Here is a 23,033-nt window from a genome sequence, read left to right on the forward strand (position 1 = left end):
AACCCCAATTGTTTTCATAAAGCATACAAACGCTGCCTTGATTAGATACTCGAGGAGCAGAGGTTCCCCAAACTCAATACTGACAGCACTGAGAGCGCTAAAAACTTGCCCAAACAACCGTGCCTCAGGCTCCCTCACCGGTTCAGCATCTGCAGAGAAGGAAGCACTGGGAGGTGCGCCCGTGGAGAACCACGCCGGCTCTCGGGTGACTGGCGCTCGGCTCCCTCTGAGCACCAACACCGCAAAGTTCCCTTCCCAGACTGCACCATGCATGGGGCTGGTGCACGGACTTACTTGGCCGGAAGCGGCGGGCGGGGTGGGGTGGGGGTGGGAGCGTCAGTCCACGTTTCAATAAGCTCCCAGCTGCTGCTAACGTTGCAGAGGCGCAGACCACGCTCTGTGTGGCCAGGTTGTACGTCCACCTGCCCGACACCTTTGTTGATGCAGCGGGCAGGTGCAACCTATAACCCTTCAGCCCTGCTCTACCTTCCCCACCGAGCCCCAGATCTCAACCTCTGCTTGGATTTTTCACAACAAGTTCTCAACTCAGCACTGGACCTTCGTCAGCAGCAAAGCAAAGTGCACGGGCAGTGATGAGTTTCTCAGACACAAAAGCCTCAGGGAGACACTGATGTGCATCACCAAGGATCAAGAAACAAAGTCTGAAAATGCTGTGTACGAGGGATGATAAGAGCAACACTGCAGGTGGTAGGCTGGAGACCTGACAATCCCTATCATCTTGAGGAGAGAACCCCAGCTCTGTTCTAATGTCTGGACCCAGGGGATACTGCCTTCTTTCTCCACCAAACCTGTGAGACTTGGAAATGTGACTCAAGAGGTCAGATTCTACAGGGCAGGCAGATCAAGTGGCCATCTGAAGTTGGTGTTGGGAGCACCTGTGCCAAACACAGAGTGCATGTTGAAGGTGGCCAAGGCTGCAGCTGGAGGCCGGTCCCTGGGTCACTATGTCCTAGGCTCCTCTTGATTCTCAGTTAGCTTGTTGGTTGGATACAGTTGGCCTGTGAGGACCAAAGAACTACTCCAAGGCTGCCGTTGTCTTTATTTAGCAGGGTTCAATTTTCTACAAGATGCTTCACACTGTTTCATTCCCTGAAGGCATCTCTCATCCTCCCAACAGCACATATTGTGTGACTGCAGTAATTGACACGCCTGCCCTCTCTCAGCCTCACTTCATACAGACGCAACACGTGTGGATGGCTGGCGGCTGCTGCTTTGGAAGGCTGACGACTCCTTTTATTTCAGACAATACTGATGACACTGAGTTCACAGTACTATTTCTTTCACTGACTTTCTAGTCCCTATAAGTCCTTTCCCAATTTTAAAAATTCCACTTCTTGTTGTGGCTAACACCCAGAATCTAAACAAAGTTATCGGATTATTTCTGTAGAGGTTTTGTCTTGCTAAGTGTCATTTCTGTGACAGCGTCACATACAGAGACAAGATCAGAAGGATGCACCTGCTGCCTCTTCTCTCCTTATGCATACAGAAGGGCAGGCAAATCCTCGGACTCATCTCAGACTTTGGGAATCCACCACCAGAGTGGCTTCGGTTACCAAAGAGAGGAAGAGCCCTGGTTTCCCTTTGTCATTTAGTGTCTAATTGATCTTCACAATGACCATGAGGCAGTAAAGATTATTCCGCTTCTTTTTCACATGAGGAAAAATCATGTTCATGAAGTCTGTGTTTTCTGCTTTGTGATGCACACCTAGTCCATGGCTGGCCAGGACAGCTGTTAGGGAAGTCTTCCTTTTCCAAATCCAGCTTTCTTTTCTTAGGCTTCATGACACTAAATTAAGTGTCGGGAGCACATGTGTCGTAGTAACGCTCAGTAATCAAATTCTGCCAGGCTCTGGGGCTTGTATGAATAAGTTTTACCAAAACAAAGCCACATGCATTGGCTGCCGCTGCTTTCACCCTGCAGTGGCAGAGCAGAGACAGCATGGCCAAAAAGCCATTACACAGCCCTGTACAGAAAATACCTGCCAGGCACTGGTGTATAGACATTTTCACTTAGGTGCCTAGATTAATGAGATCCAATTGTCAGGGATCTAAGTGGGGCTGAAGAAATCTACACTCAAAGTTTCTTACTATGAACAATTACAATGGCTGGGAGAAGATTCCAGATTTAATTTAAACTGACTCCCCACAACCCACTGCTACGTATACACAAATACTTGGCATAAAATAAAAAATACAGAAGATAGTTTGTGGTCAATAAATCACTCCTGCAAATGTCAGTACTAACATAAGACTTAGAGGGAAACAAGACAAACTTCAGTAAAAGTTTGCTTGAACACTTTCTACTTGAGAAATATGAACATTAAAGAACCAAAAATTGCCTTCTAATTACTGGGCAGCTATAATTCTTGAAAAGTTCATTTTACTTCAAAAAACTGCATTATTATGAAAACACATCAATCATTTGCAAACCTGGCAATAGTTGAGAAGATTTATAAATTTCGCACTCCATGAAAGGATTTTAGGAACATACAATCTTTAACAGAAACAGACTTGTTAAGATATTATGATGATTAAATTTGATAATAGAAGTCAATATTGGTTAATGTTCTCATATTAATGAACAGCAACCAAACTCAATAATACTCAGCAAGTAAGCACTGGGATCAGAATTTAAATTTTTAGGAATTCAAATCCACAATTTGTATATATTCCAATAAAAGCTAAACCTTCTCAGTTTTTGTTTTTTTTTTCTATAGTCTTTCCCATATCTATAAGTTATCCATATTAATAGGTCAAAGCTCTCATAAATGTACCAAGTGATATTCTTTTTGCTCTTGTCCAGCTGGATGATCATCCATCTGCTCTATTTTCTTCTCCAAAAAATACGGAAGCACAGAGCATGCACGGTTTTAAGCCCTTTCTAGCAGTGCAGCCATTCCCTTTTTTAAGATTTAAGATTTATTTATGTATTGGAAAGACAGAGCAACAGGGAGTGTGGGGAACAGATAAAGAGGGGGAGAGAGAGAGAGAATATGATTGAATCTTTCATCTGCTGGTTGACTCCCCAAATGGTTGCATCAGCCAGAGCTGGGTCAGGTCAAAGACGAGCCAGAAACTCCATCCTGGTCTCCTAGGTAGGCGGCAAGTGCCCAGGTTCTTGGGCCATTAGTAAACGTCTTCCCAAGTGAATTAGCAGGGAACTGGATCAGAAATGGAGCAGCTTTGGCTAATCCTCTGCCTGCGGCACTGGCATCCCGGTTTCTAGTTCCGGTTGGGGTGCTGGTTCTGTCCTGGTTGCTCCTCTTCCAGTCCAGCTCTCTGCTGTGGCCCAGGAAGGCAGTGGAGGATGGCCCAAGTGCTTGGGCCCTGCATACACATGAGAGAACAGGAGGAGGCACCTGGCTCCTGGCTTCGGATCGGTGCAGTGCGCAGGCCACAGCGCGCCAGCCATAGCGGCCACTTGAGGGGTGAACCAATGGAAAAAGGAAGACCTTTCTCTCTGTTTCTCTCTCTCTCTCTCTCACTGTCTAACTCTGCCTGTCAAAAAAGAAAGAAAAAAGAAATGGAGCAGCTGAAACCAAAACTGGCCTTCCAGTACGGGATACCCGCACCTCAAGTGGTGGCTTAACCCCTGCGCCACAATGCCGGCCTGGCACAACCATTTCTACATGTCAAATCTTAGCTCTCACCATTCTGCCATTTTGTAAAGTTAAATATCTAGTGGTCATTCTGAGTGTTTTGGGTAGGGCAGCTATTTCTACGTTTCAGATATTAAGAACCCCCCATCTTTTTTACTTAAATATTTGGCAGTCATTTTGACTTTTATTTTCACTTAATTCAGGAGTAGATCATCCCTTTCCCTAAGGAACATGCATTCTAGCAACACCTGAACCCACACCTGTCATTTCCTGAGAAGCTGCAGCAATGGCCATTTCTTCCCAAAGGCATGAAAGCAGAACGGGCCTCATCCTGAGCAGGGCTCTGACCAGGTGTCACAGTGCAGCTTGATGTATCGTTCAGAGTCCCTCAGGCCCCAAACATCCGTGTTGCTGTAGCCAAGATAATAGTTGGTTGTCCGCAGGTCATGTTCTGATGCCACTTTGTTCTGCTCAAAATGGTAGTGATGCCTTGTTGGTGGGTTCGTCCGGGTGTCTGCTGTGAATTTCCTGAGCAACCATCCACCCAGGGCTAGGAACTGGAGATACAGAGAGCAGGGCTTTGTCCATTAGGATTCTGGTGTGTCGGTCATCCCAGGCTAGACTAGGCTGCAATGACACAAATCCTCAGTAGATTAATAATAATAATAATAATAATAATAACAGCCCTCCCTCTCCATGTGAACACTCTGGAGTTTCTGTGTGGGTAGTGGTCACAGTGAATTAAATGACACTGAGATCGGTGGGTCCGCTGGACATCAAGAATAGCAGAACAAGGCCACCCCTCCTGTTGCCTTTGTTGCAGATCAGCCCCTCGCAGTAGGAGGCAGGAAGTCACTGAAGTGGAAGTAAGATGGGCATAGCATTGGACCAACAGGCAAGAGGTCACCGCATAGCTCTTTATTAATGTCTTCTTTCAGCCCAGCATGAGACGTTGTCCTCTCGGTCAGGAAAAGAATAAGAAACAGTAAATCCTGGTCAGCGCTGTGATACTCAGGGTTACGCAGAGATGTGGGACCAAGTGGAGAAGATGGATGATTAGTAGATAGATAGACAGACAGACAGACAGACGGGTGTAGACATAGCAATGGATAGACAGATGATAGATGACAGAGATGTAGAAAGGGGTAGATATAGATAGATCATGAGATAGACAACAAGGCAGATGACAGAGATAGCTAGAAATAAAGATAGGTAACACACATACATACACACACACACACACACACACAGGCTCTTGGTGGACTGTGCAGGACACTGGGCAGTGCTTCCACTCTGCTGGAGTCCCATCTCTACACCTAGGAGTAATGTCTCACCTGGGCACTCCCTCTGTGCCCAACCCCCGCAGAGTTGCTCCCGGGCAGTGGTGCACCCCTTTATTTTCACTATTTTTTTTTGTCCATCCCAGAATACGAACGTAGATTCCCTCAACCAAAACTTTTGGATGGGCTATTTATAGACACCAAAACCGCTGACCTCCATAACTGAACTTTCTAGGTTTTAGAAAGCAAAAAGAAAAGAAACAATGAGCTCTCATAAATGTTTCCACACATACCTCCAAGACGCTGCTCACTTCTGTAACTGGAGGAGAACTGCATGACTCCCATGGACACCCACTGCTCTAACGGCTTGCAGACTCCAGGCCACTTCCCCTCTCTGTCCCAGCTCCACCCTTTACCCAGCCACGGCTTCCCCTTCAGAGCGAACAGTTCAGACTTCCAGGCACCGACACAGGCGCCCAGAGAGGCCAACGCCCACCTTTCCCTGTGCACCTGGGCTTATCTTTCAAGGCAAAAGAGAACATGCAGCACTCGATGAGCCTCTTTTTAAAAATATGGTATTTGTAACTTTTAAAGCCGCTATTGAGGGGTATTTGACATAGAAAAATTGCCATAGCTAATGAACACATTCCAGTGTGCGTGGGGACAGGCTTAGACCTACGAGGCCATGACCTCAACCAAGGCACCAGACATACCCATCACCTCCAGGCAGTCTGCTGTGTTCCGGGCAAGTTGAGGTCCATCCACCGATATATATTAGAACACAGCATCGTGACACTGACCGGGGAGCTAGGTTGATTGGCAGCTCTCCAACATTTGCTTATTTTTTGCAACTGACACGGTAGTGCACCTGCGTCTGTCGCACAGGCCTCGCACAGCTTCTCAGAGTGGCCACTGTACTCGCTCAGCTCTGTGTCCCTGGGCTGGCCATGATTTCCAGACAACCTGGCAGACCCGTCCCCACAGAGTGGCTAAATAAATAATGAGATTGAGAACCTCTGTCAAATCTCCCCACTTCTTTATCAATGGAGCCTGGAGGAAAATTTCTCAGAATCCTCCACCAGAGCCCAGGAAAGACACATCGCTGAAGACAAATAACCTGTGGCCACACTCATCTGTCATCTGTGTAAATCCCACGTCTCCTGAAAGATTCTATCACAGTAGCTTTTACGTCCTTTGTGGACAGCAGGCATTTTAGTGTGTCATAAGAAAACGTGAAACACTGCCCACAGCCCAGTGGGTGCAAATCAACACAACAGGAGTATCCTGTTTCATTAGGGAGAAGGCAGGACAATCCAGGACCTTGGGTTCTAGCACAAAATGCAGGACAAAATGCATTGGTTCAACCCCAGCTCCACCCTGCACTGTGTGAATGAAGCAACCTTCGTAGCTACTAATTTCCTCATCTGCAAAATGACACCAGCTTCTCGGAGGACAGTAACAACCAGCAAAGAGGAGTGCTGTGGCGTTAAGTAAAACAAGGCATCTAAAAACCTCAGGGGATAGGCGTTGTGGCATAGCAGGTTAAGCCACTGACTGTGACACTGGCAACCCATAAGGGTGCCTCTTGCCATCTGAGCTGCTCCACTTCCAATCCAGCTCCCTGCTCTTGTGCCTGGGAAAGCACTGGAGGATGGCCCAAGGGATGGGGCCCCTGTCACCCACATTGGAGACCTGATGAAACACCCGGCTCCTGGCTTCAGCCTGGCTCAGCCCTGACAATTGCAACCACTTTGAGAGTAAACCAGCAGATGGGAGATCAAACTTTTTCGCTTGCTCTCGCTCGCTCTCGCCTCTTTCTCTCTCACTCTCTCTCTTGCCTCCCCCCCCCCGGCTTGCTCTCTCACTCTCTCTCTCTCTTGCTCTTTGTCTTTCCCTGTGTCTGTACCTCTGGCTTTCAAACACATAAGTAAGTCTTAAAACCCCCTCAGGCACATACCTAGGCGCACAGCTTCAGACAATGCTAATGGCCCAGTTCTAGCACGAGGTGAGAGCAACAGTCATGGTTCGTGAACGATTCCCCACATTACATGGATGAGAAAGGCCCAGCCGTATCGAGCAGTGCAGCCCACTGGGGCAGACATGTTTTCAGTACCACGATGCACTGTAGGGCAGCAGAGGTCAGAACACGGCCTTTGAGCCACGCTGCTCTGTGCCTGGTTCCCACCGTGCACACTGAGGGCGATGCTGCCATTTGGCCATCAGAGTGCTGACATACGGATGGCAGCCCCATTTGCTGCTGCTTCTGCTGCAATTTCCCTGTTGAAACAAGCACGCAGAGAGAACTCGGCTGAAACCAGTTCCTTAAAGAGCTCAGGGCAGGGCCTCCACCTGGAGAGGCTGTCGGAGAGGCTGTGAGCCAGGCGGGGCTCTCCGGGGAACAGAGGGATTCTCATCTATGTGGACGCCTCTGACTGTGTTCTGCACAAAGGCGAGATCTGGAGGGAAGGAACAAGACCTGGGAGTCAGGACACTGACGTGTTTGCTTCAAGAGCTCCCTGGGTAGCAGGGACAAGCCCAGCTGCAGTCCTGGCTGAGGCCCTGCCCTCCCAGCACCAACCACTCCCTCTCTTCCCTTCCAAGTGAGAGGGAGTCTCAGGTGCCCCTCCCTGCTCCATGGTCACAGGAAGGGACCTGGGACCCAGACCTGGCCAATGTGCATGCCTCCATCCTACTGGAAAATGAGACTTGGAGATTTTGCTAGAAATAATGAGATTAAAATAATCGTCTGTTCCTCTACGTAGCACAAGGCTGGACATAGTCTGGCTGGCTGAAGAGCCGTCCCTCTCATCTCAGGGAGAATCGGAGTGGAGATGATGCAGAGGAAATGAGAACATCAGGTAGAAGCAATTTCTGGTTCTATCCTTCCAGTTCCAGGACCAGACATATCTGATTTATTTATTTGAAAAGTGGAGTTACAGAGAGGCAGAGGCAGAAAGAGAGAGAGAGAGAAAGCAATCTTCCATTCACTGGTTCACTCCCCAAATGGCTGCAATGGCTAGAGCTGGGCCAATCCAAAGCCAGGAGCCAGGAGCTTCTTCTGGGTCTCCCACATGGGTGCAGGGGCCCAAAGACTTGGGCCATCTTCCACTGCTTTCCCAGGCCATAGCAGAGAGCTGGATTGGAAGTAGGGCAGCCAGGTTGCCAAGTGGCACCCATGTGGGATGCTGGCACTGCAAGTGGCGGCTTTACCCACTACACCACAGTGCCAGTCTTAATTGGGGATTTTTAAGTAATGTGATCCAATAAATCCCTCTTTGAATTCAATTTCTATCATTTATAACCCGAAACTCAAAATATTTACCCCGATTTCTTGTTTTCCCTTCAGGAACAAACACAGAAGTGACAGGACTTCACCATCCCACGTATGTAACAGATGCACCAAATTCTTGTAGAGGCAACCTCCAGAAAATTCTACTGCCCTTATACCTTGGTGTATAACTCAGACCTCCTGCTGAGTACTGTACCACGGATACGTGTATTTCCCCCAGCAATAACCTGAAAACCTAAGCCTCTAGGCTAGAAGATCTATAAAAGTCTAAAATTCCGCAATCAAGTGCAGTTCTGAGTATGTGACACTCCCTGCAGCTCAGCCTCGTGCGCAGCCACCAAGGGACGGCGGAACGATGTGCAATGGGATTCAGAGTCAGGGCGCTGGCTCGGATTCGTCTGGGCTTCTAGTGGCCGCAAATCTCAGCGAGTCACCTCTCCGCTCTCACCCTCTGGGTGTGTACACTTCGGAAACAAGAGCAAGAGCAGTGGCCGCCTCACTCAGCAGGAATGAGAATCCTGGCAGCAAGCAGCCAGCCCGTGCTGGAAAAGGCCTGGCAGCCCCTTAGGCATCAGAGAAGGGGCAAAGGGTTCATCACTCTCTCGCTACCTGGCTGCCCTCCGACAGCAGAGGAAACAGAATGGTAAACGCATGAAGGGATTGAACAGGCTCATGGAGGCAGCCCCCAGCTGGCCAGAGGCCCCACCACTTAGCCTCACAGACACCATCCACCCGTCATCTTTATTTATTATCCCTGTCATCTCAGCACGGACCCTGCTCTGTGAACTACCTGGGAGTCTGCAAACACATTTTCTTGCTCCACTCTTAGAAATTGTGATCCCAAGTCTAGCATCAGGCTTGGAAATCGGAAAGTTTAACAACCAAGCCTGGAATTCCTGACACAGGAGGTTCACAGACCACACCTGGAGACACCCTGAATCAAACCTGCGTGTATAGAAGTTCAATGAACATAATCCCTTCCCTCTTGGGTTGTAAGTTTCCCATTTTGTAAAGTGTCTGGAGTTAAAATGGGAATTACTGGCCACCTGAGCTGCAAAGGCCCCTGGGAACAAGCTGGTGTGCAAATCCACCCGGTATACATCTTTAATGGAATTCCCTAAGCAAATATTGCATAATGCATTGGGAGTCAAACAAAGGGGTATTGTCATAGCCCTTATATGACTAGTGCTAGAGCCGAGGGAAGGCAAAGCAGGAGGTGTGTATCACGCACCTGTCCAACCTGTCCACTGCGGCAATGTAGAACCACCCACTCTCATTGTGCATTTATATCCACAGGGAGCTGGGCAGGCAGATGATAAATTAATATGTTAAAAAGCAATAAGGGCCTGAGTGAATGAGTGTCTATGTTGGTTAACAAAAAAAACAAACCGCTTCAAGCACTGTTTATAAATATTCATACTCTCTTCTGTGTGTTTAGTGAATGCTGCTTCTTACTGAATTCCAACAGAACAAAGCAATTTTTAAACTATAAGTTACCTAAAACTACCATTGTGTTTATGCTGAATCAAACTGAAGCTTCATCGCAACGTTCTAACAGGAATTTCCTGGCTTTCTCTTCGAGAGTTTTTGGGAAGACTGGAGCAGCAGGATGGGTGGAGTGTTGGGTGCAATCGTACTCCCACCTTGCGGGCTCCCCCACTGCAGGGTCATGGTTTAAACGCAGCCTGCACCGCGGGAAGGGGCCTGGAGGTCAGGGACGCTGGCTTTACCTGTGAAGATTACCAGCACCCACGTCAACTCCATGATGGACCACAGACACCAAACCAATCAAAGGCAGGGCTGGACGAAGGCCAGATCGTCTGCTCTCCAGAGCCGGCTTTTTCCAGCTTTTCGGAGCACGACTTGTCAAGGACAACCAAGAAGAAGGTTGAACAGCTGGGGTCTCTAGAAGCCAAGAATACACCAGGCCTCCACATTCCACGGGTTCTGCAAACAATCGTGGGTTGAAAAGACTTGAAAAGCAGAGTGTGCCTGCAGTGAACATGCCCTCACTCCAGCCATCCCTCCCTAAATGATTCAGTGCAACTCCATTCCCAGAGCACGCACACTGCTAAGCTAACAGAAGTCATGGAGAAACGGTGCACACGGGAGGGTGTGCACGGCTCGGGGCAAAGGCTATACCTTTCAACACAAGGCCACAAGCGTCTGAGGATGCTGGTATTTGTGTGTGTGCTGGGAGGGGGCAGTTCCTAGAACCCATTCCCTGTGGATACGAAGGAACAGCTGTGTCTGGCCAATTGCTTTCATAGATTAACTGGCTAGGTTAATATTACCCTCTCTGTGGCAGTGACACAATTATGTTTCATGACCACATTTGTCAGATGGTTGTTTTTCTAGGCATCAATGAGAAGACTTTTCATCAGTAAAAATGGGAAAGTGTTTTCATTTGGAAGGACACCTACGTACGGTAGATGGGTAGAGTCCCTGCCCCAATTCCCAACTCACAGGAGTGAGGGGACTCAGGGAGGCCCCTCTGGGGATGCAGGCTGACCTCTGACTCCTGGTACAGTGCTCTCCTCCCTCGCCCAGATGCTGCTGAGCTGAGGATGCCTGAACCGCTATCCAACAGCCCCCTGCACACAACACACCATCGCCCAGGCCTTGAGTCTTCCTGCAGAGCTTCAGGTGCCATGCACCATGTATCAGTTGTTTTAATTACAAGTCAGACGTTTTGCAAAGCCACAGATGCACAGATGTGGTGAAAGATTCCTCCCTGTGTCAGCAGAGACCATGCTGCCTTGGCTGGCAGAGTCCTGGCAGCTGCAGCCAAGGTGATCAGGCTCAGCAACATGTGATGAGCTGCCTTACCCGTTCCTCCAAGCTCATCTAAGAACAAGGCAGACCAGAACCGTTCTCCTATAAATCAGTTTCGCCTCTCTGGACGCAGCCTCCCTGGCCTCTCTGACCTGTGGTCGGATGATCATAACCGGTACCTTACTCGGAAATCCCAGGCTTTAGTCTCATAACAAGGGGTTTTCCTTGAGGATTTATCACACCTGCTCTTGAGGTCCTTGTGAGAATAACTGACCCAGTTGCTGCTCTAATATTACACAAAGGCCACAGACAGAAAGAAAAGACCCCTTTATTTTCTTCTGTCCGGAATCGCCAGCCATTAAAAACAAAAACTTAACCTCATAACAGTGGTCAGATCCTCAAATGAAAACTGACCTTGGGTTCAGATCGATGGACAGTGCTGGCCGTCAGCAGGTGAACACGCCCATACACACAGGACAAGACCCTTCCCCCACCGTCCCGTGGATGAAGCCTCAGCTGCAGGACTGAAGGAGGTTCAGATGCCACTGCGGTGCTTGAGAGGAGTAAAGGAGAGAGCAGAGATGGCAAGAGAAGAGAGCGTTCTCAACGCACAGTGACGAGAGCCAAGCGGTGCTGCTTGACTTTGCTGGAACCCCCCCACCCCAGGAGGAATGCGTTTCCCGGGTCATCAGGCAGAAGGTGACATGCATCTGCTTAGCAGCTGCATGAAAACAGAGACGTATGGGGCGCACTGTCTATTGGTAAGATCGATTACCTTCCCTTTTTGAAATCTAAGTACCTAGGAGCTGGTATCAGAGTCCCTCAGGAGGCACTGGGAGACACTGACTGATACCGGCTGCCACGTACTCCACGCCGACTGTTTGTCACAGCCCCGTCCGGACTTCCAGTCCTCAAGCAGCAGCTGTACTCCACAGAGCCTCCGGGGCACTCGCTGGTGGGTAAGAGGACCCTGCTGCAGCCCACGACCCCTCGGGATGAACACCTTAGTTTCCTTTCAGGCTGTGTCTTAACCCATCAACAACTCCTGCGATGTGTTACGCCTCATCTAATGATGTTTGGGACACGGTTTTAGACAAGACAGCACATTCTGACCTGAATTTATAAATGGCATCAACATATCTGGGGACACAGGCCAGCTCCACCACTGCTCAGCCAGGTGCCCATGCAGAGATCTGCTGCTCAGCCAGGTGCCCATGCAGAGATCTTTAACGTCTCTGAGCCTCAGGTCTGCACGTGCTCAGAGGCCCCCAGGGGCTGACCTGGGCTGAGCACAGCGGCTGGCCAGGCCAAGCCTCCACGCATGGGAAGCATCATGCCACGTGTTGGGTCTACAGTTTGCTCAACAGCAGTTTCGATCCCGATGGACACTGAGGCCTCCCCACGTGGGACTGAGCGCTGCTGAGTGTGAATCCCCTCAAGAGTGGCTGTCAGCTTTGTCTACACCCTGGAATCAGCCATCAGCCAGGGAACTCAACAAAGTCCCCTGCTGAGTTTGTCCCACGAGCCACATGAGTGAGATTGTCTCGGGCTGAGCTGCAGACACCGGTATGTTTGACAGCTCCCCAGGGAGTAATTCCAACGGGCAGCAGAGGTGGACAAGGACTGTTTTTAGAATATTAGAGAGCACAGAAGCCAGGGCAGAGGCCAGCTCTGAGGGTACAGCTTCCTCCACACCTGCAGGCACGTCCCATCCCAGATACCACTGGTCTCTCAGACAGATACCACTGGTCTCCCAGACAGATACCACCGGTCTTCCAGATACCACGTCCCGTCCCAGATACCACTGGTCTTCCAAGACAGAGATACCCCTGGTCTTCCAAGACAGAGAGATACCACTAGTCTTCCAGATACCACCAGCCTTCCCAGATACCACCCGCCTTCCCAGACAGCGAGATACCACTGGCCCTCCCAGATACTGCTGGCCTTCCCAGACAGCGAGATACCCCTGGCCTTCCCAGATACTGCTGGCCTTCCCAGACAGCGAGATACCCCTGGCCTTCCACATGCCACTGGCCTTCCCAGACAGCGAGATCAGAGGGAATCGCCCTGCGATGTCCACCAAGCCCAGTAATCTTCAAATATTGAGAAATGGCATCTTTTCCTTATCCAAATCCTTTATGGCAAAGCAATACTGTACTGAGATTTAAGCATTTTATAGGTCATTCCATTTTATTATAAGTAACAAAATTTGAACACAAACACTGAATTTTTGTGTTTAGATGAAACTACACGATCTGTAGGGCTCAGTATAGCAACTTCAGCTATGCTTGTTTTGATATCAAAGATCAAGAAAATTCTGACCCCCAAAGCACTCCCTAACCACAGGAACATTTTTCCTCTCTCATTTTTGTTAACTCTCCTACACTTTCAATTGTAGAACATTTTTCAATTACTGAATTACAGGAGTGAAAAATACCAGTATTTTAGGATTATTGTTTCAAACATGCCTACGAAAATGCCTGACATGTTTTATCTCATAAACAGACACTAAAACTTAAATAAATAATTGCTTAATCCATTAGGAACGTAACCTGTTATGGGCTGACAAGAACCTTCCTGATCCACAGACGGGAGCCCTGGGTCTTGTGTAACATGCGAGAGTAGATATGCAATTGTGAAGGAGGTAATGCAGAAATGTAGATGTGAAAGAGGGGAAAATTCCTCACATCCAGCCAGTCACGCACCTTTAACCAAGAAATAAGAGCTCAGATGACCGCACGGAGATGGTGGAAGCAGCTTATTATCATGTTTGTCCACCTTTGCACAAGGTAGAGGAAAGTACTAGATGCTTCATGATTAAAAATCAGTTCAGTTTAAGGAATGTTTGGGTAATGCCCAAAGTGTCTCACCAACCCTGTAATTAGAAACATTCATCATGAAAATGACTACAAATGCCACCAGCACACGCCAAGCAACATGGCAAGCTGTGATACACACACATCATGGCTGTCATTTCCATTCACCTGCGTGCTCAGGGCTAAGCTGGACAACACCGATCCCTTGTCAGCCATCACCAGAAAGACCTGACATTATTTGTCAGCACGTGGAGGCCAGCAAAGGGGCCAACTGCTCGGGTACATTCTGCCCACCTCCAGGTCACCTCCTCGTCACAGCCACGCTGGTCTCACGAAGTCCCCTCTGTTCTGCGCTCCGTCTGCCCTTCCCCTATTGCCAGCCCATCTCTCGAGGGGTCTGGCTTCAAGCCTCTGCTGTTCTCCTTTTCTTAGGCAGCAAATTCCACTCCCCAGGGTCATGCTATGCTCTCAGCTTGACTGAAGGCTGAGCTCTGTGTTGACTGGAGACTCAGCTTCACTCAAACCTTTCATACAAACAACATGTTGACTCCCTTCTCCCAACTCATCTCATGGAGGGAAGGGATTTTTAACCAAAAAATAAAAAAAGGATTGCATTCATCACTTTCATAAATTGATAAAGTATATAAGCACAACTGTGATTTGGCAGAGACACAAAACTCATCATGCACATTCATTGTACTAGTGTGAAAGGAGTCTGAGAACAGACAAAAATAACTTAGCTCCTTGTTCCAGAAACTAGGAAGATGGTAAGACATTCAACTAAATAATCTAGTGTCCTCTACACCACTGACAGCTTGTTCATCAACAGTAAATTCAAGAGCCTCAAGTTGCTATGTGCACAAAGAATTCCAGGCCCTTACGTCATGAGCTCAGCCAATTCCAAGCAGTTCCCTCCTCCCAACTATCCAGGACAAATCCTGAAGCCCTATTACTCTGAAGCCCCCTGTGAAGGACCTAACAGATTCCCTGCCAACATGGTGTCCCCCAAAAAGTAGGGGCAATAGGCTGAGTCCTGCTTTATCAACTGGTTTTTCTGATGGTATTTATGGAAAATGTGAGTCAAGAGTCAGGCTTTACAAGCCAAAAACGAAATAAGAGAAAGTAAATGAGCAGAGTGGGTAAAGAGTTTGAGGAAGAAGAAACAGGCTGTATGTCTGCACCTGCCAGGTCAAGGATGAGGCACAAGGCAAGGAGGGGCGAGCTCCTGATACAGTGGGCGTATCATCATTATAAGTAGACCTGGAGCATCTCACGGGCGGGGTCCACAGCCTGAGTCACAGGCTAGGAGACGCAACGTGAGCAGGGCAACTTCAGGAAATTTAAACCCCTGAAGTGGTTGGCAATCCGTTCTTACAGGTTAAGTTTCAGTGAACAGAAGCTGGGGCAGAAGCTGAAGACCACATATCCAAGGGTTTGGGCAACCGAGCAGACATGTTGTCAACACACAGCCAGGCTACAGGGGCCCGATGTCGTACAGTCGTGCTATGTGGGTCCTGGATGCTCAGGTGGCCCTGCGTCTACGGGGACCCTGCCTGGAGGACCTAGCTGGGCTGTGGGCTCCATGAAGGCAGGGGTTTCACTGTGAAGTGCAGCCTCCGTGGCTCTGGACCAGCGCCCAGATACAGAGATTCAAAGGCATCGATTGAAAACAAACAATCGTCCTGTGTTATTAGGGTCCTGTATTTGCTAAGAATTCACGGCAGCTCTGTGAGTGAGGAAGCAGAGTCAGAGTCACTCCTGAAAAACGAGCGCACAATGGCTCACGAAGAAAGACCTACATGGCAGGTGGTGATGTGTGTGTGAGCTGACATGTGTGAGTGTTTATGTACAGGCACACGTGAGGAGGAGAAGCAATTATGGGTCATTACGAGGTAGCATGTGTACTCGTGTGTGTGCTCCTATTCACGTGTGTGCATATATAGGGGAGCACATTACAGTCTGTGAGCTGTACAGAAGTGTGTGAATTTACTTCTGCGACTGTATGTTCATGCATGGGTACAGATTATTGCAGATGTGTGTGTAATTACAGGCACACATATCAAAGGGAAGACCACTCAGGGCTATGTGTAGTGTGGTGACATCCATGTATAAACACAGGTGTCTACCCTTACACTAGTATGTAGAGGGCCATACATGCCCGCATAGGTGTACACACACATATACACACACAGACACACACACTCACTTCTGGTGACTGCTCCCAGCATCTCTACAAGGCAGGCGTTGTTTCCAACTCTTACAAACCAGGAGTAGGACACCTTGCTGGTACATGGCCGGCTTGACCTGGGGGTGGGGGAGTTGACACCAGTCTGCAACTGCCTCCCTCACCTCCACATTCCTCCCCTCCAAGCGGCCCTATCCACGGCTTTCTGCTGAGACACCCCCCTGCCCTTCCTCCGAAGCACAAGCCCCTCCAGCTGCCGAGCAGACCTCTCTGATGTGCCCTGAGCAGACGGTGCCAGCTGTGCTGACTCCTTCATGGCTTTAAATGGAAGACACCTTCCTTCTGCACACAGCCTGAGCCCATGGACACCTGGGCTTCTCCCAGCTCCACTGCAGCTCTGAGCAACAGTCAGTCCCTACAGGAACTCCGGGAGAAGTTCACGCTTCTTCTTCTTATCAAAAATCCAATACTGATTTCTGGGAAGACAGCTCAGTCTTTTTTTTTTAAGATTTATTTTTATTTATTAGAAAGGCCGAGTTACAGAGAGGGGTAGAGATAGAGAGAGAGAGAGAGGTCTTCTATCCATTGATTCACTCCCCAAATGGCTGCAACAGCCAGTGTACCGATCTGAAGTCAGGAGCCAGGAGCTTCTGTTGGGTCTTCCGCATGAGTGCAGGGGCCAAGGACCTGGACCATCTTCTACTGCTTTCCCAGGCCATAGCAGAGAGCTGGATCAGAGGACAAGCATCTGGGACTAGAACCCGTGCCCATATGGGATGCTGGCGCCTCAGTCAGGGCTTTAATCCGCTGTGCCACAGCACCGGCCCCACAACGTCCTCTTCAATACATTCCGTTTCTTATAAACCTGGGATCACAGGCCCTCCCCAGCACACATTTGTCAAGCATGTCTCTGTACAGAGAGCTACAGGAGCTCTTTTGGACGCTTTGCAAACATCCTGCTTAGCGACGATGTATAGGCGATCAATGGTTGAGTCCCACAGACTCCACCACCTCCTGCCTCGTCCCGCTCTTGGTAACTATGAGCATCCTACTGGGTCCCTCACAAACACATAATGCTCAGCATACAGGGAGGTAGGCACACATGCTGTAGGTGGTTAATCTGATAAGCACTCTAGGATAAACCTCCTCCATCCCTGTCTGAGGTCCTGACATTATGGGCACTCCTCTATTTCTTATTTTTTTTCCTTTTTTTTTTTTTTTTTTGACAGGCAGAGTGGACAGTGAGAGAGAGAGACAGAGAGAAAGGTCTTTCTTTGCCATTGGTTCACCCTCCAATGGCCGCCACGGCCATCGTGCTGCGGCCGGTGCATCGCACTGATCCGAAGCCAGGAGCCAGGTGCTTCTCCTGGTCTCCCATGGGGTGCAGGGCCCAAGCACTTGGGCCATCCTCCACTGCACTCCCGGGCCACAGCAGAGAGCTGGCCTGGAAAAGGGGCAACCGGGACAGAATTTGGCGCCCCGACCGTGACTAGAACCCGGTGTTTCGGCGCCGCAAGGCGGAGGATTAGCCTAGTAAGCTGTGGCACCAGCTCCTCTATTTCAATAGCTGACACACAACTGGCAATACGTATGTTGATTAATTCACTGTACAAGGCTGACCCAGACATGATATGGAACTGAGATTTCAATATAGCATCTGAAGTATTTAAGAGAAACAGGACCACTCATCAGCTCAAGGCCTGCAATCATTTGGAGATGTCTACTGAATACAAACATAAGAAAACTTCGGTGCAATTCCAAGTATCACGTATGCAGTGGAAGGTAGAAGAATAACAGCAGATGTTATTTTCATCCGTGTTTAAAACCACTGCAAGCTCTAATCCACATGTGACAGACATGCGTTCAGAACTGAAGGCCATGGCTAGTCTTTCCAAGCAATTTAGGAAACAGGAAGAAGTTGCTGGAATTTTCTGACCTTCTTTATTCTGACACAGAACAAGCATTGAAAACGGTCAGAGGCCTGGAGGCAGTGGGAAAGTCAGCCGGTTCTGTGCTTCACTGACAGGATGCGGGCTGTGAGCACATCACTCCGGGACAACGGCTGCTGCAGCGTCCTCCTGCAGGCCGCGTCAGGACTCCGGAGCCCTGAGCAGGGACTGAGGGTGCAGGGTGAGCAGGCAGAGCTCTCGGAGATACTTTTCATGCCCTACGAATGCTCAGGTGGGCAGGAGAGCCATTCTGCTTCTGAGTCTTCTTCACAGGTGCCAGACAATCGTGCCCTGTGCCGGTCGCAGTTCCGGGCACTGCTGCCCCTGCTGATGCGCAAGACACACAGTGGCCTGGACCTCCTGGGAGCTAACACCGACTGCCTCATTTTAGCTCTGGGCAGAGTCACGATGACCTAAAGGTCAATGGACGGTAGCCCGGCTACATTTTTTTTTTTTCCTCTGAAGAAAATATTTTATTAACCATTAAGTCATTAGCATTCTAATAACAAAAGTTGAATATGTATTATCAGTAAGTCCAGCTGTTGGGCCCAAGAAGAACCAGGAAACAGTAAAGTGAGACTGCTTCTTCTTCTGAGTCGTCATCCGTAGCCCGCCCCACACCTCCTACCTGTGGAACACAAACTGCAACAGGTTATGCAGTCTGGGTTTCACAGTCCTGTAGAGCTGGGCGGGTGTGCAAGGACCTTGCAGTTTCCACCGTGCAACGCCATCTTGCAGCCTTTGTACACCACATCCCCTCCTTTCTAAACAGTTGGCCATAATCCAGTTTCTAACGTTTCCACACTCCGTCCCCTTCCTCACATCCTGCTTCTGCTGGCTCCTCGGTGCCCAGGGGCAGCCAGGTCACAGAAGCCCAGCATGGCTGGGGTCTGCACCCAGGGGCAGCCAGGTCACAGAAGCCCAGCATGGCTGGGGTCTGCACCCAGGGGCAGCCAGGTCACAGAAGCCCAGCATGGCTGGGGTCTGCACCCAGGGGCAGCCAGGTCACAGAAGCCCAGCATGGCTGGGGTCTGCACCCAGGGGCAGCCAGGTCACAGAAGCCCAGCATGGCTGGGGTCTGCATTGTGGCTCAGCGGGTGAAGCAGCCACCTGCAACACCTGCATCCTATGTGAGCACGGATGGATGAGCACTGATGGACGTCCCGGCTGCCCTGCCTCCAGTCCAGCTTCCTGCTGTTGCACTTGGGATAGCAGGGGGGACAGGCCAAGCACCTGGACTCTGCCCCTACACAGGAGACCTGGATGGAGTTCCAGGCTCCTGCCTTTGGCTGTTGCAGCTATTTGAGGAGTGAACTAGCAGGTGAAAAATCTTTCTCTCTGGGTCTTGTCTCACTCTCTACCTCTTCCCCTCCTCCCTCCCTCTCTCCCTCTTTCACTGTCACTCCACCTATTAAATAAATGAACAGATATTTTTAAAAGCACACTGATGTTTAATAAATATCTGGTTTCAGTAAATCCCAGCCTACGTCTCCACTGTCCTTTGTGACAGGATGAAAGCTGGTCGAGAGAAGACACTCCCTGTCCCTTCAGCCCTAAATAAATGCGTAGCCAGACAGCACCCAAACACTGAAGCTGGAGTGGGGAAACCCATGGTCCCGGAAACAAAAACTGGTTTTCCTGTTACAGACAGTTGGGAAGTGGGGTACCATTCATCTGAGCAGGCAGGGATCTCCCTGGTTACTATTCGAGGTGCTGGGAAAGGTGATCTTCCACACACTGACACAGAGGCTGCTTCTTCATGGGGCATGGATCCACCCACGGGGGACACGGCCAACTGGGCGGCTCTGTTGCAGCAGACATTGCTCCCAAGCCCTGCCAGGCTGCTGCTGCCTCTCCTGGCCTCTTCTACATGGCTTGAGCTATTTCAGGTAAAAAATAGTCCCAAGAACAAAGAGATTCCAGTGGCCACTTCTACCAGGATGCCAAGGCAGGCTGCAGGTGCTGGCAGAGACACGGCAGGTCGGCAGCACGGAGGGCTGAGGAGGAGAACAAGGCACAGCAGTCATCAGGCTGTCTTTCCTAACCAACTTCCAATGTCCAAGAGCAGAAAACCCAGACCTTACCATTTTGTTCACTTTAGGGGTATTTTACAAAAAGCGACACAACTACACACAAGTAGGAGAGGTCTTCAGAAAGTTCATGGAAAATGCCTATTATACAAAAATTGCACGGATGGCATCACCGATCTCCCAGCTCCATTTTCCCACGTACTTCATGAATCCCCTCACACATGTCCAGAAGCCCGGAACTGCCGGGAATTCATGGCTCCCATGCAAGGATGCTCTCCGGTGGCCGTTACAGACACTGACTCGCCTAGCTCCACGTGACCGTGGCCTGTAGAAGCCACGTGTGTGTGCCAGGACCCTTCAGGGCCGTGATTCTACAGCTGCAGCTCATTCCAGACAGTGGGTGACCACCAGGATCCGGGCTTGCAAAACAGGGGGGTGCGAGATGTGACTGCAAAGAACAGTGTAGCAGCCGCGTGGGCGCTCTAGCGCTGTGTGCGTCTCGTCTAAGCTGCCACCTTCACATCAGTTAGAGCGGAAGAAAATGTGCAGCAACGGTATGAGTCGAGAAATACCAAGTCTGTAATTTTTCATTTAAAAGTGAAGCTGCAGTGAGCTTCCTGTGAATTTCTTCTGTGGAAGGCAGCGGGCTCCACTCAGAAGACAGGATATTCACGGCCCTATTTAGCTTCAGGATTTATTTCTGTTTCCATGGCAATTCTGCCACATAAAACTGCATTACTCCGCCTGGTAAGAGGCCCGTCATTTGTCATGTAAACCCTTAACCCGAATGGTGCCTTCGATGCCTGGGCCGGGTCCTATACGCACAGCAAACTGGCTAATACATTTATTTTAAATCGACTGTGTCACTACATTTTAATAACAATGGCATTCTCATTCCGCACTTTATTTGCTACATCAATTCTAAAGTCCTGTTTTATTCGCTAGTATGGGTCTTCTGAGGACCACTGCACTGGTGCTGCAGGAGTCCACCGTAGCAATACATTAAATGCACCAGTTACCCACGCTTCCTCTGCTCAGCTCAGCGAAACCCCGGCCAGCCCTGACAGCACGGAGAGGCCCAGGCTGACGCCCTCCACTTGGGGGCCCATCCAAAACCATCGTAACAGGGTGAGACTGCTGGCCGGACAGCAGTGTAGCCCAGGAGCCACTGGAACCTCCACAGCCAGGAGGCCTCCCACCGTCAGGACATCAGCGCTCTCCTGGGAGTGCCACACCTGCCGTTCCATTTGGAACCCCTGTCCCAGGACCAAACGATCAGCATTTTGAGTGATTTAGGTCAGAGCCCAGCTTCAGGGCAAAAGGGATCTCGAGGGTTTGTACTCGCATCTGCTGCTTCTAAAAGCCAGAGAAGAAACGCAAGGAGACGAAATGGCTCCCGGATCCTCAGAGGCTAAGGCAGGGTGCAGGGGAGAAGCCGGGTTTGTCTCACAAGCCACAGCACAGTTCGGATTCTGCAAGGGAAGATTTTCAGTGCTGCCCCAGAGATGTTTTCTGAGCAGCTTCAGCAAGCTCTGAAGCTGCAAACACACTGTTTTGATTAGTTGCTCTGATCTGCACATTAGCAGGAATTGTCTATTATTCAAATATAATGAGTTTAATTGCACAGAGTCATTGGTACATATTAAATTCTAGCATAGAGTAATTGTGTTTATTAAATCCTAAAAGATGTTGAGTTTCCTGCTTAAAAGTTGACTTTTCTGGCAATGATCTATTTGACTAAGTGTCTGTGTTGTATTGGATGGTGAGTGTTTTTCATATACTTAGATTTATTGGTTACCATGGGGATCCCTGAAAGCAGAGAACCAGCAAACCAGCTGCTAACACGGCATCCAGCATCCCCTCACCCAAAGGGAATCTACCGTCAGTCTGAGCACAGCCGTCACCTTGACAAGATCAGAAGCCTAGGACCACACAGAATGAGAAATTCTTTCCTGTACTTCCTGAAGAGCATCCTTTGGAAGACAGCAGGTGCCTGGGCGCTTTACTCAAGGGGCATGTCCCCCAAGAACCAGTCTTGCTAACTGGACTCTGTGCAACCTTCCCTTTCCCCTGGGGCTACTTTGGGTACCAGGGACAGTGGGTAGTCCCTTGCATTTTCTGCTGCAATCAACAGCCTCTTAAAGGCCATAATTTGGTGGCAGCAGGGAGACAGGGAATGGATAAATCTGAGTGTATACAATCTCCTGGCACTTTTAAAAGCTGTGACCATTTAGTAAATCAGCATTCACGGACCCCCAAGCAAGGAATTATTTACTGGGCATCTGCTATATGCCACCTCCTCAGAGAGAGAGAGAGAGAAAGAGAGAGAGAGAGAGAGAATTTGTCACAAGGCAGCAGAGCCAGAGAGCTTTTCAAGTACATAATATTATGGAATAGTACTGAGAAATGTTTATGGCATTATTTCTCTTATTCAAAACTACATAGCAGAGATACAAGGTTTCCACAGTGTGAAGTGAGAATAAAGGCAGGATGGAAAGTATTTTCATTTAAATTTAAATGTAATCAAGGGCTGATGTTTGCAAGGCAGGCAGTCCTTCACAGGAACTCACTCAGCTCTTTAACTCTTTATATAATGCACAATTTTAAGTGGCTATGTCTTTGGGATTGCTAAATTTGAAGATCAACATGCATAGTGTACAGATGTTGGGAGTAGGATTTGGAGAAGCCCAGGGAAAGTTTCAACATATTTAAAATCCTCAAAGCAAAGAGTTTCAACACCGTTAATCTTCCTGAATATAGATACATATCTGGAGCTTCTCAACCTGCAGATTTTTTTTCCTGATACTCAACAGCAAGTCTTTGCTAAGAAGGAATACATTTGGAGACCAACTGGGCTCCTCCTCTGCCAGCTCCCCTACAACTTGTGACTGCAAGATCACCAGATGTTCATACGCTTTCGACCTGAAAACCTTGAGTGATGGCAGCTCCCTAACTGTGGAAGAGCAGTCAAGTCATGATTACCGCAAGACTCATGTTTAAGTGACACAGATGTTTACCTTATATTTTTACAGCATCTCATTAACTTGTTTTGGATAGGAAGAGAGATGGTGGTAGAGAGGAAAATAAAA

The 23,033-nt window shown here is 49.2% G+C and overlaps 1 long non-coding RNA gene across 2 annotated transcripts in view; it reads right to left on the reverse strand.

Moving 5' to 3' along the window:
• Positions 1–19,378: 19,378 nt before the first annotated feature.
• LOC149124462 (uncharacterized) overlaps positions 19,379–23,033 on the reverse strand; it is a 242,384-nt gene continuing 238,729 nt past the window's right edge. For both annotated transcript variants that reach the window (XR_016214471.1, XR_016214469.1), the window contains one exon: positions 19,379–19,911. This is a non-coding gene — a long non-coding RNA (uncharacterized LOC149124462). The remainder of the gene's footprint in view (positions 19,912–23,033) is intronic.

Source organism: Oryctolagus cuniculus, chromosome 10 (assembly GCF_051225735.1).
Source record: "Oryctolagus cuniculus isolate XC-2025 breed Fujian yellow rabbit chromosome 10, ASM5122573v1, whole genome shotgun sequence".
Lineage (NCBI taxonomy): Eukaryota > Metazoa > Chordata > Mammalia > Lagomorpha > Leporidae > Oryctolagus > Oryctolagus cuniculus.